This window comes from Chiloscyllium plagiosum, unplaced genomic scaffold (genome assembly GCF_037043375.1).
Source record: "Chiloscyllium plagiosum isolate Xiang-an unplaced genomic scaffold, Cpla_swu_hap1 HiC_scaffold_15, whole genome shotgun sequence".
NCBI lineage: Eukaryota > Metazoa > Chordata > Chondrichthyes > Orectolobiformes > Hemiscylliidae > Chiloscyllium > Chiloscyllium plagiosum.
Window position 1 is genome coordinate 1,531,412 of NW_028270153.1, and position 10,976 is coordinate 1,542,387.

A 10,976-nucleotide genomic window follows, 5' to 3' on the forward strand; every position below is an offset into this window, starting at 1 on the left:
ATTTAAGTCGTCATTGGACAGGAATGTGGACGCACATGGAATAGTGTAGGTGGGATGGGCTTCAGATTGGTATGACAGGTTGGCGCAACATCGAAGGCCGAAGGGCCTGTACTGCGCTGTAATGTTCGATGTTCTATGACATTGGTGAGGCTGCACTTGGAGCATTCTGTTCAGTTTTGGTCACCTTGCTGTAGGAAGGATGTTATTAAATTAGAAAGAGTTTAAGGATGTTGTCGGGACTCAGCGGTCTGAGTTATACGGAGAGGTTGGCCAAGCTAGGACTTTTGTCTTTTAGAACATAGGAGATTGAGGGGAGACCTTATAGAGGTGTATAGATCATGAGAGGCGTGGAGAGGGTGAATGCTCTCAGGCTTTTTCCCAGGGTTGGGGAATCACAGACGCGAAAGCATCAGTTTAAAGTTCGAGGGGAAAGAATAAAAGGGAACTCGGCAACTTTTTTACACATATGGAATGAGCTGCCAGCGGAAGTTGTTGAGGTGGGTACACTAACAACATTAAAAAGGAATTTGGAACAATCCATGGATAGGCAAGAGTTAAAAGGATATAGGCCAAGTGCAGGGAATTGGGGTTAGTGTGGATGGGCATTTTGGTCAGTATGGACCAGTTTGGGCCAAAGGACCTGTCTCTGTGCTGGAGGACTCTATGACTGTACTCTAGTAATAACAGGATGACTAGGTTGGTGGAGTGATTAATGAATGTTTCTTGAACTGGAAGAGGATTTCCATTGGATTTTCCTAGGGGTCTGTGTAGCACCTGTGCTCTTCCTGATATGCATGAATGACCCAGACATTGGGATACAGGCACAAGTTCAAAATTTGTAGATGCTTCACAACTTGAAAATTTAAAAGCATGGTGAACTGTGAGGAGAACAATGTCGAACTTCAAATGGATATTGACAGGTTGATGGAGTAGGCTAGAGTGACATAATGAATTTAATGCAGAGATGGGGAAAGTAATCAATTCTTGATCACCAGGACATGAAAAAACAATCTAAATTTGAAGGTACAATTTTAGAGGTGGTGCAGGAACAGACGGACCAGGGGGTGCCTGGAGAAATTGTTTGAAGCTGACGGTTGAAAAAGCATACAGTATCCTGGGCTTTATTGGTAGGGCACACAGTACAAATCAAAGGAGTTGATGTTAACCTTACTTGGACACTGGGTCAGGCTCAGCAGGAGTATGGCATCCAGTTCTGGGGATTATATTCATGGAAAGATGTGAAAGCACTGGAGAGGGTGAGAAATGTTTGTGAGAATGGTTTCAGTGTTGAGGACCTTCAGTAATATAGATAAATTTAGAGAAATTGGAACTGTCCTCCTTGCAGAAGAGTAGGTCAAGAGGAGATTTGAAAGAGTTGTTCAACTCATGAGGGATCTGGACAGAGTAGTGAGGGAGAAACTATACCCTTTACTGAAAGGATCAAGAAACATGGGCCAGTAATTTCTGGTGATTGGCGAAAGGGACAAAGAAGACTAGATTAGGAAAACAAAGGCTTTTAAAGATACAAAGTGAGCAAGCCAATGGAGGCCCTAGACCTAAAGAAAGCAATTAGGAAAGCAAAGAAGGGGCATGAAAAGACACTAGTGGGTAAGATTAGGAAGAATTCAAAGACATTTTATTTGTATGTGAAGGGGAAGAGGATAACCAGGGAAAGAGTAGGGCCCATTAGGGATGAAGGGGCCAATCTGTGTGTGGGTCTGGAGGACATGGTGGGATGTTACAGAAAGGGTATATGAATATGTTGCTGGGACTGGAAGAGTTTGAGCTTTAAGGAGAGACTGAGTAGGCTGGGAAAACAGGCTACACCGACCTTCGCGAAGAGTAACCCACCCAGATTCATTCCCTGATCCTATTACCGTACATTTCCCCTGGCTAATGCACCTAACCTACACATCCCTGAGCACTATGGGCAATTTAGCATGGCCAATTCACCTAACCTGCACATCTTTGGATTGTGGGAGGAAACTGGAGCACCCGGAGGAAACCACACAGACACTGGGAGAATGTGAAAACTCCGAAGCTGGAATTGCATCCGGGTCCCTGGCTCTGTGAGGTAGCAGTGCTAACCACCGAGCCACCATGTCACCCTATAAAGCTTTAAAGGCTGAGGGGTCATGTTATAGAGGTTTGTAAAATCATGAGGGACATGGATAGGGTGAATAACCAAGGTCTTCAGATTGGTACTTCAGATCTGTTGAATTGGTACTTCAGATCTGTGTTCACTGGGGAAGACACAAGCAATCTCCCAGAGGTAACAGTGGCTGAAGGACCTGAACTATAGGGAATTTATATTTGCCAGGAATTGGTGTTGGAGAGACTGTTACGTCTGAAGGTTGATAAGTCCCCAGGGCCTGATGGTCTACATCCCAGGGTACTGAAGGAGGTGGCTCGAGAAATCGTGGATGCGTTGGTGATTATTTTCCAGAGTTCGATAGATTTGGGATCAGTTCCTATGGATTGGAGGATGGCTAATGTTATACCACCTTTTAAGAAAGGTGGGAGAGAGAAAGCAGGAAGTTATACTCCAGTTAGTCTGACCTCAGTGGTGAGAAAGATGCTGGAGTCTATTATACAGGATGAAATTACAACACATCTGGATAGTAGTAACAGAATAGGTCAGAGTCAGCATGGATTTATGAAGGGGAAATCATGCTTGACTAATCTTCTGGAATTTTTTGAGGATGTAACTCTGAAGATGGACGAGGGAGATCCAGTAGATGTGTACCTGGACTTTCAGAAAGCTTTTGATAAAGTCCCACATAGGAGGTTAGTGAGCAAAATTAGGACGCATTGTATTGGGGGCAAAGTACTAACTTGGATTGAAAGTTGGTTGGTTGACAGGAAACAAAGAGTAGTGATAAACGGCTCCATTTCAGAATGGCAGGCAGTGACCAGTGGGATACCGCAGGGATCAGTACTAGGACCGCAGCTTTTTACAATATATATTAATGATATAGGAGATGGTATTAGTAATAACTTTAGCAAATTTGCTGATGATACAAAGCTGGGTGGCAGGGTGAAATGTGAGGAGGTTAAGAGATTACAGGGTGACCTGGACAGGTTAGGTGAGTGGTCAGATGCATGGCAGATGCAGTTTAATGTGGATAAATGTATGGTTATCCACTTTAGTGGCAAGAACAGGAAGGCAGATTACTACCTAAATGGAATCAATTTAGGTAAAGGGGCAGTCCAAAGAGATCTGGGTGTTCTTGTACACCAGTCAATGAAGGTAAGCATGTAGGTACAGCAGGTAGTGAAGAAGGCTAATAGCATGCTGGCCTTCATAACAAGAGGGATTGAGTTAGAAGCAAAGAGGTTCTTCTGCAGCTGTACAGGGCCCTGGTGAGACCACACCTGGAGTATTGTGTGCAGTTCTGGTCTCCAAATTTGAGGAGAGACATTCTGGCTGTTGAGGGAGTGCAACGTAGGTTCACGAGGTCAATTCCTGGAATGGCAGGATTACCTTATGCTGAAAGACTGGAGCGACTGGGCTTGTATACCCTTGAGTTTAGAAGACTGCGAGGGGATCTGATTGGGACATATAAGATTATTAAAGGATTGGACACTCTGGAGGCAGGAAACACGTTTCCGCTGATGGGTGAGTGCCAAACCAGAGGACACAGCTTAAAAATACAGAGTAGACCATTTAGGACAGAGATGAGGAGAAACTTCTTCACCCAGAGAGTGGTGGCTGTGTGGAATGCTATGCCCCAGAGAGCAGTGGAGGCCCAGTCTCTGGATTCATTTAAGAAAGAGTTGGATAGAGCTCTCGGGGATTGTGGAATCAAGGGTTATGGAGATAAGGCAGGAACAGGATACTGATTAAGGATGATCAGCCATGATCATATTGAATGGTGGTGCAGGCTCACAGGGCAGAATGGCCTACTCCTGCACCAATTGTCTATTGTCGTTTTCTGAAGATGGGGGGGGGTCCAAACTAGAGGGCATAGATTTAAAGTGAGAGGGTAAAGATTTAAAAGGGACCCAGAGGGTGATGCTGTGTATGGAATGAGCTGCTAGAGGCAATGGTGGAGGCAGGTGCAATTACAACATTTTAAAAAGCATCAGGAGGGTCTATGAATAAGAAGGATATAGAGATATATGGGCTAAGTGCTGGCAAATGGGACTAGGTTAGATTGGGATATCTGGTCGGCATGGATGAGTTAGACCAAAGCATCTGTTTCCATGCTGTATGATGCTATGGCTAGATTCCACATCTGTCTTCACTTTGGAGAAGGATATAGGTACAGAATTCGAGAAGAGAAACTGAGAGGTTCTTAAGCTGTTTGACAGAGATTCTACAAGTACCTTAAGAGTAAAAAGAACAACTAGGGAGAGAATAGGGCCCCGTATACATCAATGAGGTCATCTATGTATGGAGCCATATAAAATTGGAACAATATTAAATGAATATTTCTCACCAGCTTTTACTGTGGAGAAAGATATAGAGTCTGGTGATCTTGGGAAATAAATATTTGTTGTCTTGAAAACAGTCCACATTATGGAAAAGGAGATGCTGAAGGTCTTAAAAAAAAAACAAAAAGGTGGATAAATCTCTGGGACGTTGTAGGAAGCTAGGGAAGAAATAGCAGGGCACCTGGTGGAGATGTTTGCATTATCCATAACTATGGAAGAGGTGCCAGAGGACTGGAAAATGGCTAATGTTATGCCTGTATGAAGAAAGGTGAGATGGATATGAGGAGCAACCTTTCACACAAGAGAGTTGTTCATATGTGGAATGAACTGCCAGAGGAAATTGTAGATGCAGGTACTATTGCAGCATTTTGAAAGACATTAACATGAATAGGAAAAGATTAGAGGGATACGGGCCAAATGCAGGAAAATAGGGCGAGTTTAGGTTAGTAAACCTAGGTCGGCATGGACAAGTTGAACTGAAGGGTCTGTTTCTGTGCTGTATTACTCTAGAATGCTCTTTCAAGACAACGATGAGGCAATATTTTTCTAACAGAGTGCCATGATGAGTCTTTGGAATTCTAACCCCAAAAGACTGTGGAAATAGTGTTTTGAATGTTTTTAAGGCACAGGTGGATGGAAAGGGTGTAAAAGGTTATGAGGGGAGGCAAGATTGAATATCTAGTTGAGATTGCAATCTGATTAGCTGTGATCTTATTAAATGACTAAGCAGACTCCATGGTTCAAGTAGCCTACTGCTGCTCATACATGTATTTGTATGTTCAGGCACCTGTTGAGGTAAATTGCTCTTACAAAGCCCGCATGTGTATGGACGGAATGGCCTTGTCCTGTGTTGTAACAATTCTGTGATTGTAATTGTCTGCTCAATTAATTTGTGTCTTAATGGTGTTTATTATTCTGTCAATGATTTGTTTTGCAGAGGACAGTTTAAGAGAAACAGTGTCTTGTTGTAGGAAATTTTCTTTTTCCTTTGACATTTCCAGTGCTCAGTTTCTCCTTGTATTGTAGTTCTGTGGCCTGTCCCTGGGTGCATGCCATGAATTTGTTTGAAACTCCAAGTTGTTCCTGAAGTTGTTAGTCTCTGACCATGACCTGTTCATTGTTTGGTTTTGCCCCTGTTGCTGTTTGATCCTTACTACTCTCTTTTCTCTCCAGCAATTGTTAATCCCTTTCTGGTGTATTAGATACCCTACAGTGTGGAAACAGGCCCTTCGGCCCAACCAATCCACACCGACCCTCCAAAGAATAACCCACCCAGACCCATTTCCCTTTGACTAATGCATCTAGCACTATGGGCAATTTAGCATGGCCAATTCACATGACCTGCACAACTTTGGACTGTGGGAGAAAACCCACGCAGACACAGGGAGAATGTGCAAACTCCATACAGACAGTTGCCCGAGGTTGGAATCGAACCTGGGACTCTGGTGCTGTGAGGCAGCAGTGCTAACCACTGAGTCAACGTGTCACCCTGAATGTTATTCAAACATCCCTTGACAAACAATGCACTTATGGGAGCTTCACAAATGAGCAATAAGAATGTGAGGAAACTGGGATGCTGCAGCTATAGCCTGTTCACTCTTTTGGGAATGACTGCATGTATGCACTTGCCTTTACTGTTGAATTGTGATTGGAAGTGGCAATTTGTAAAAAGAAAACCATTCATGGGCTGGCTAAGCCAGTATTTATTGCTCATCCCAAATTGCCTGAGGGCAGTTAAGTATCAACCACATTGTTGTGGATCTGGAGTCACGTAGGCCAGACCGGGTGAGGATGGCAATTTTCGTCCCTAAAGGACCGGTTGAATGAATCTCTCCACCCAGCTCAGCTTTAGTAGATCCCTGAGCCTACCCTCTCTCCCCAGCCACTCTAGCACAACTGCTGTGAGGTTTATTTAATTCATGCCAGATTCCAAATCATATTGCTCATCCTTGTTTACAAACCCTCCACCCTGGCTGCTTATCCCTTTGGACCTGTAACTTCCTCAAGGTCTCTGTATAGGTAGAATTCTGGCATCTTGTGTAACAGTTCCATTAATTGTACCATTTGTGGCCATGGCTTCAGCTGTCTGTGCCCAGCTTCTGGAATTCCTTCCCTACATCTTTGTGTCCTACCTTCTTTAAGCCACGCCTTAAAATCTTTGACTCAGCTTTTAGTCATGTGTCCTCATACCTCCTTATGTGGCCTGAGTCATAGAGATGTACAGCACGGAAATAGACCCTTCAGTCCAACTCGTCCATGCCAACCAGATATCCCAATCTAATCTAGTCCCATTTGCCAATACTTGGCCCCTCTAAACCCTTCCTATTCATATACCCATCCAGCTGCCTTTTAAATGTTGTAATTGTACCAGCCTCCATTACTTCGTCTGGCAGCTCATTCCATTATAATCTCGCATATGAACCACCTTGAATTGTTGCACCAATTAAAGGTGCTATATAAATGTACATTGCTGTGTTTGAATTCACACCAGGCCCCCAAATCAGTAGAGATTGAGAATTGGATTGAGTTACAGCTGAGTGAATTCCAAGATGAGATGGGCACTCTGAGGAAGCTGTGCTCCTCACTATTAAGTGCTTGGATCTCTGGTCCGATGGTGATAACCCTGTTTATAACTTTGTTTTCTTTCTGTGATATTGGCAATGCAATGTAAATGATTGAAGCTTAGAAAAGTTTTTAAAAAAAAATTCTAACCTCTTTGTGCAAAGCCTATTCCTTTCTCTGCTTCTGGTTTGACAGTACAACTTTTGCTTGGGGTTTAATCCCCACAGAAGGAGCTATGTTCAGATGTGAATGTTGGGCATTTTCACTTGGGACTTCATGCATTTCTCCTCTCCTCAAATGTTTATCCAACTTCCCCTTAAATGTCACAGCAACAACATTCTCAAAACAAACTACTCCCTGTGGGAACAACTTCCATAATTTCACTGCTCCCTGGGTAAAGAAGTTTTGCTTGAATTCCCAGTTGGAATGATTATGGCTCTAGTTTGGACTCCTGCCGTTAGAGATGTCTTCTCTGTGCCTATCCCAATGTTAGGTCACTCCTCCACTTTCTACAGAAAGGTTCCCAGCCTGTTCAGTCTTTCACTTGAGCCTCAACTCTGGTACTAAGTTTGTGAATCTTACACCTTCTGGTGAACCGCATTACAGTACTGTGTAGTTTACTTGAGGAAGGATGTAATTGCATTGGCAGCATTTCAGAGAAGGTTCATTTGATTAATTTCAAAGATGAAAGGCTTGTCTTAGAAGATTTTCAACAGTTTAGGCCTAGACAGGCAGCATGGTTTTGTGTGGGGCAGTTCACGTCTCACCAGATTGAATTTTTATGAAGATGTGACAAAGGTAATTGATGAGGGAAGGGCTGTGGATGTAATTGAGATGGACTTTAAGGCATTTGATAAAGTCCCACATGGCAGATTGGAAAAATAAAATCACATGGGATTTGGAGTAGGCTGGCTGGATGGATACAAAACTGGCTTGGTCATATAAGATGGAGGGTAGTGGTGGGAGGGTGCTTTTCAGAATGGAGACTGGTAGCTCGTAGTGTTCCACAGGGATCAGTCTTAGGTCCTCTGCTGTTTGTAGTGTATAAACAGAGGAACCTCAAAGGACATAGGACAGCAGTATTTTGTTTGATTAATTGAATTCCAGATAATCGAATGCTGGATAACATAGTTTAGCCAAGCACCGGGACCTTGCGAGCTTGCCGGATAATATGATATTTGGATAATAGAGGTTCCTCCGTAAATGATCTGGAGGAAAATGTGGGTAGCCTGATTAGTAAGTTTGCAGGTGACACGAAGATTGGTGGAGTTGCTGATCGTGCGAAAGATTGTGAAAGGATACAACAGAATATAGTTTGATGACTTGGACCGATGCATTTTGGAGGATCAAGTTTTGGTGAGAATTATACTGTAAATGGCAGAACCCTTAGGAACATTAACAGACGGATCTGGGTATGCAGGCCCACAGTTCCATAAAAGTGGTAACATGGGTGGCCATGGTGATCAAGGAGGCTTATGGCAAGTTTGTCTTCATCAGCTGGGGCATGGTGTACAAGAGTTGGCAAACCATGTTGCAGCAATATGAAACCCTTGTAAGGTCACATTTGGAGTATGGTGTGCAGTTTTGGTCACCACACTATCAGAAGGAAGTGGAAGCTTTGGAGAAAGTGCAGAGAAGGTTCACCAGGGTGTCGCCTGGTCTCGAGGGCATTGGCCAATGAGGAAAGGTTAAAAAGACTAGGATTGTTTTCACTGGAAAGTTGGCGGCTGAGAGCAGACCTGATGGAGGTCTACACAATTAAGAGAGACATACTTAGGGTGGACAGTCAGAGGCTTTTTCTCAGGCTTGAAAGGGGGCACAGGTTCAAGGTGGGGGGGTGGGCGCGGGGAGGTTTAAGGGAGATGTGTAAGGGAGGTTTTCACACAGTGTGTGTGTTAGGAGTCTGGAATGCACTGCCAGAAGGGGTGGTGGAAGCATGGCTACATTTAAGAGGCATCTGGATGGTTACATGAGTAGGGAGGGAATAGAGGAGTATGGACAAAATAAGGGCAGAAGGTTTGTTTCCCAGTTTAGTTCGGGCATGATGATTATACTCGCTAGAGTTTAGAAGAATGAGAAGAGATACAATTATGATAAATAAGAAGCTAAAGGTGTTTAATGAAGATGTAGAGATGATGGCTCCCCTTATGTGTGACCCAGAATGAGAGGTCATAGTTTTAGGATAACGGGTGGCAGATTTAAAACAGATGAGAAATTACCTCTGTCAAAGGATCATGAGTGTGGTGCATGCTGGGACACTGAATCAATTTGAGGAAATAGGTTTTTAATTAGTAATGGGTTGATGGGCTATAGGAATGGGCATGAAAATGCAGTTGAGGCAGAGGTGAGATCAGCCCTGATTGTATTTAATGGTGTAGCACTCTCGAGGGGCTGAATGACCTCCTGCTCCTTCTTCTTACCTTCTCATTTTCTCTTTTCTCTCTCTCTCTATTCTCTCTCTCTCTCTCTCTCTCTCTCTCTCTCTTTTTCCTTTTATTATACAGACACCAGCATTGTGCCCAATACTCACGTTATTGCCTAACCCTGTTTTGATACAAGTTTGAGTTCTAATCCTGCCGGAATGCACCCTGTGCTTTGTTTTGGTTCAATTCCTACCCTTGTCCCAAGTTACTGAGGCCATCTGATGGGGATCAGCTGACAATGTAATCTGGGGATCCACTGGTGCCAGATTTAGCTTTTATCACCTGGTTTCTCTAGTTGCTGCGTTGTGGCCCCTGGGTGACAAGGGGCTCTCAATTAATTCATGTTTGGGCTGAATTGATGTTGACCCCTCCCCAAAGCAATGTGGTGGGGGTTTGATCACTGTGAACTTTGATTTTTTTTTGCACAGCAGCTGGGTGCACAGTATTGTGTTTGACAGTGTTTTATCCTCTGTGTTATTGTCCCTCAAGGGCATCTACCTTATCTTGACCTCTATCTGTGATGGATCTTCTGGAGTGTCTGTCACCATTTCCTCCACAGCTCCAAGGCAAACGCCACCTGTGTTGGTGTGGGTTGGTAACTTTGATATGATCACCAGGTGTGTGAAGTTTGCTGCTTTAGCTCATCCTCACTGGGACCCCTCCCATCTCCACTCCTCCACATATGTGTGTGTGATGCTCCCATGGCACACAGGTACTTCACATGCATAACCCCGATCACCCTTCCTCCAGCCCACAGGACCCTCTGCAGGCTCACCTACCTACTGCTCCGGCCTCTTCTCCAATGGTCTCCATCATGTTGTCTCAAGAGTAGTGAAGATATGATCATGCTTCTGCAGATATCATGATGGGATGCAAGGGAAAGCAACTGTGACCAGGAAGAAAGAACTGTCAGAATTTTGCATGTGAATAATCAGTACATTCAAGAGCTTTCTGATGTCACTTTTTTTTTAATAATCAGAAAATCCTTTTAAACCAGGAATAGGAAATGATTTCAATTGGAAATGGAGGAAGTTGGATGATTTTTGAATCTTGCCTTTGTTGATGTGGAGATGAATGATTTATCATTTTTTGATTTATCCACTAGTACCATCAGCTGGTATCAGAACAGTGTGGAAAAATATTGTGTAGTGCTTATAGAGACCCTAAGTATTTACAGAGAACTTCAGTGAGACTGAATTCTTTAATTGCGGTAAATCATTAAGTGCAGTTACAGGAAGCAGTTGTTTTGTAAACCATCAGCTAAAGGAATGAGTCACTGATCCCAGCAGAGGAACGGTGCTGGTCTGGAGGCCAGGAAATGTTTTCATGGGATAGGGTGTTGCTGCCTGGACCAGCATTTTCTGTGCATTTATAATTGCCCTGAAAGATTGATAGTGAGCTGCCACTTTGAACCTCTACAGTCAGTGTGGTTTGGGGACATCCGCAGTGCTGATTGTGGTTGCAGGGTGTGATGTTTGAAAATTAGTAACAGTGAAGGAATGCCAATGCAGTTCTGAATCAGGGTGTTGGGCAAGTTATTGAAGTTACACCATC

At 43.7% G+C, this 10,976-nt stretch overlaps 1 protein-coding gene across 5 annotated transcripts in view; it reads left to right on the top strand.

Moving 5' to 3' along the window:
* The window catches only part of mtss1 (MTSS I-BAR domain containing 1), a 228,518-nt gene that overhangs the window by 13,621 nt on the left and 203,921 nt on the right, over window positions 1-10,976 (top strand). The gene's annotated exons all lie outside the window — the stretch shown is intronic.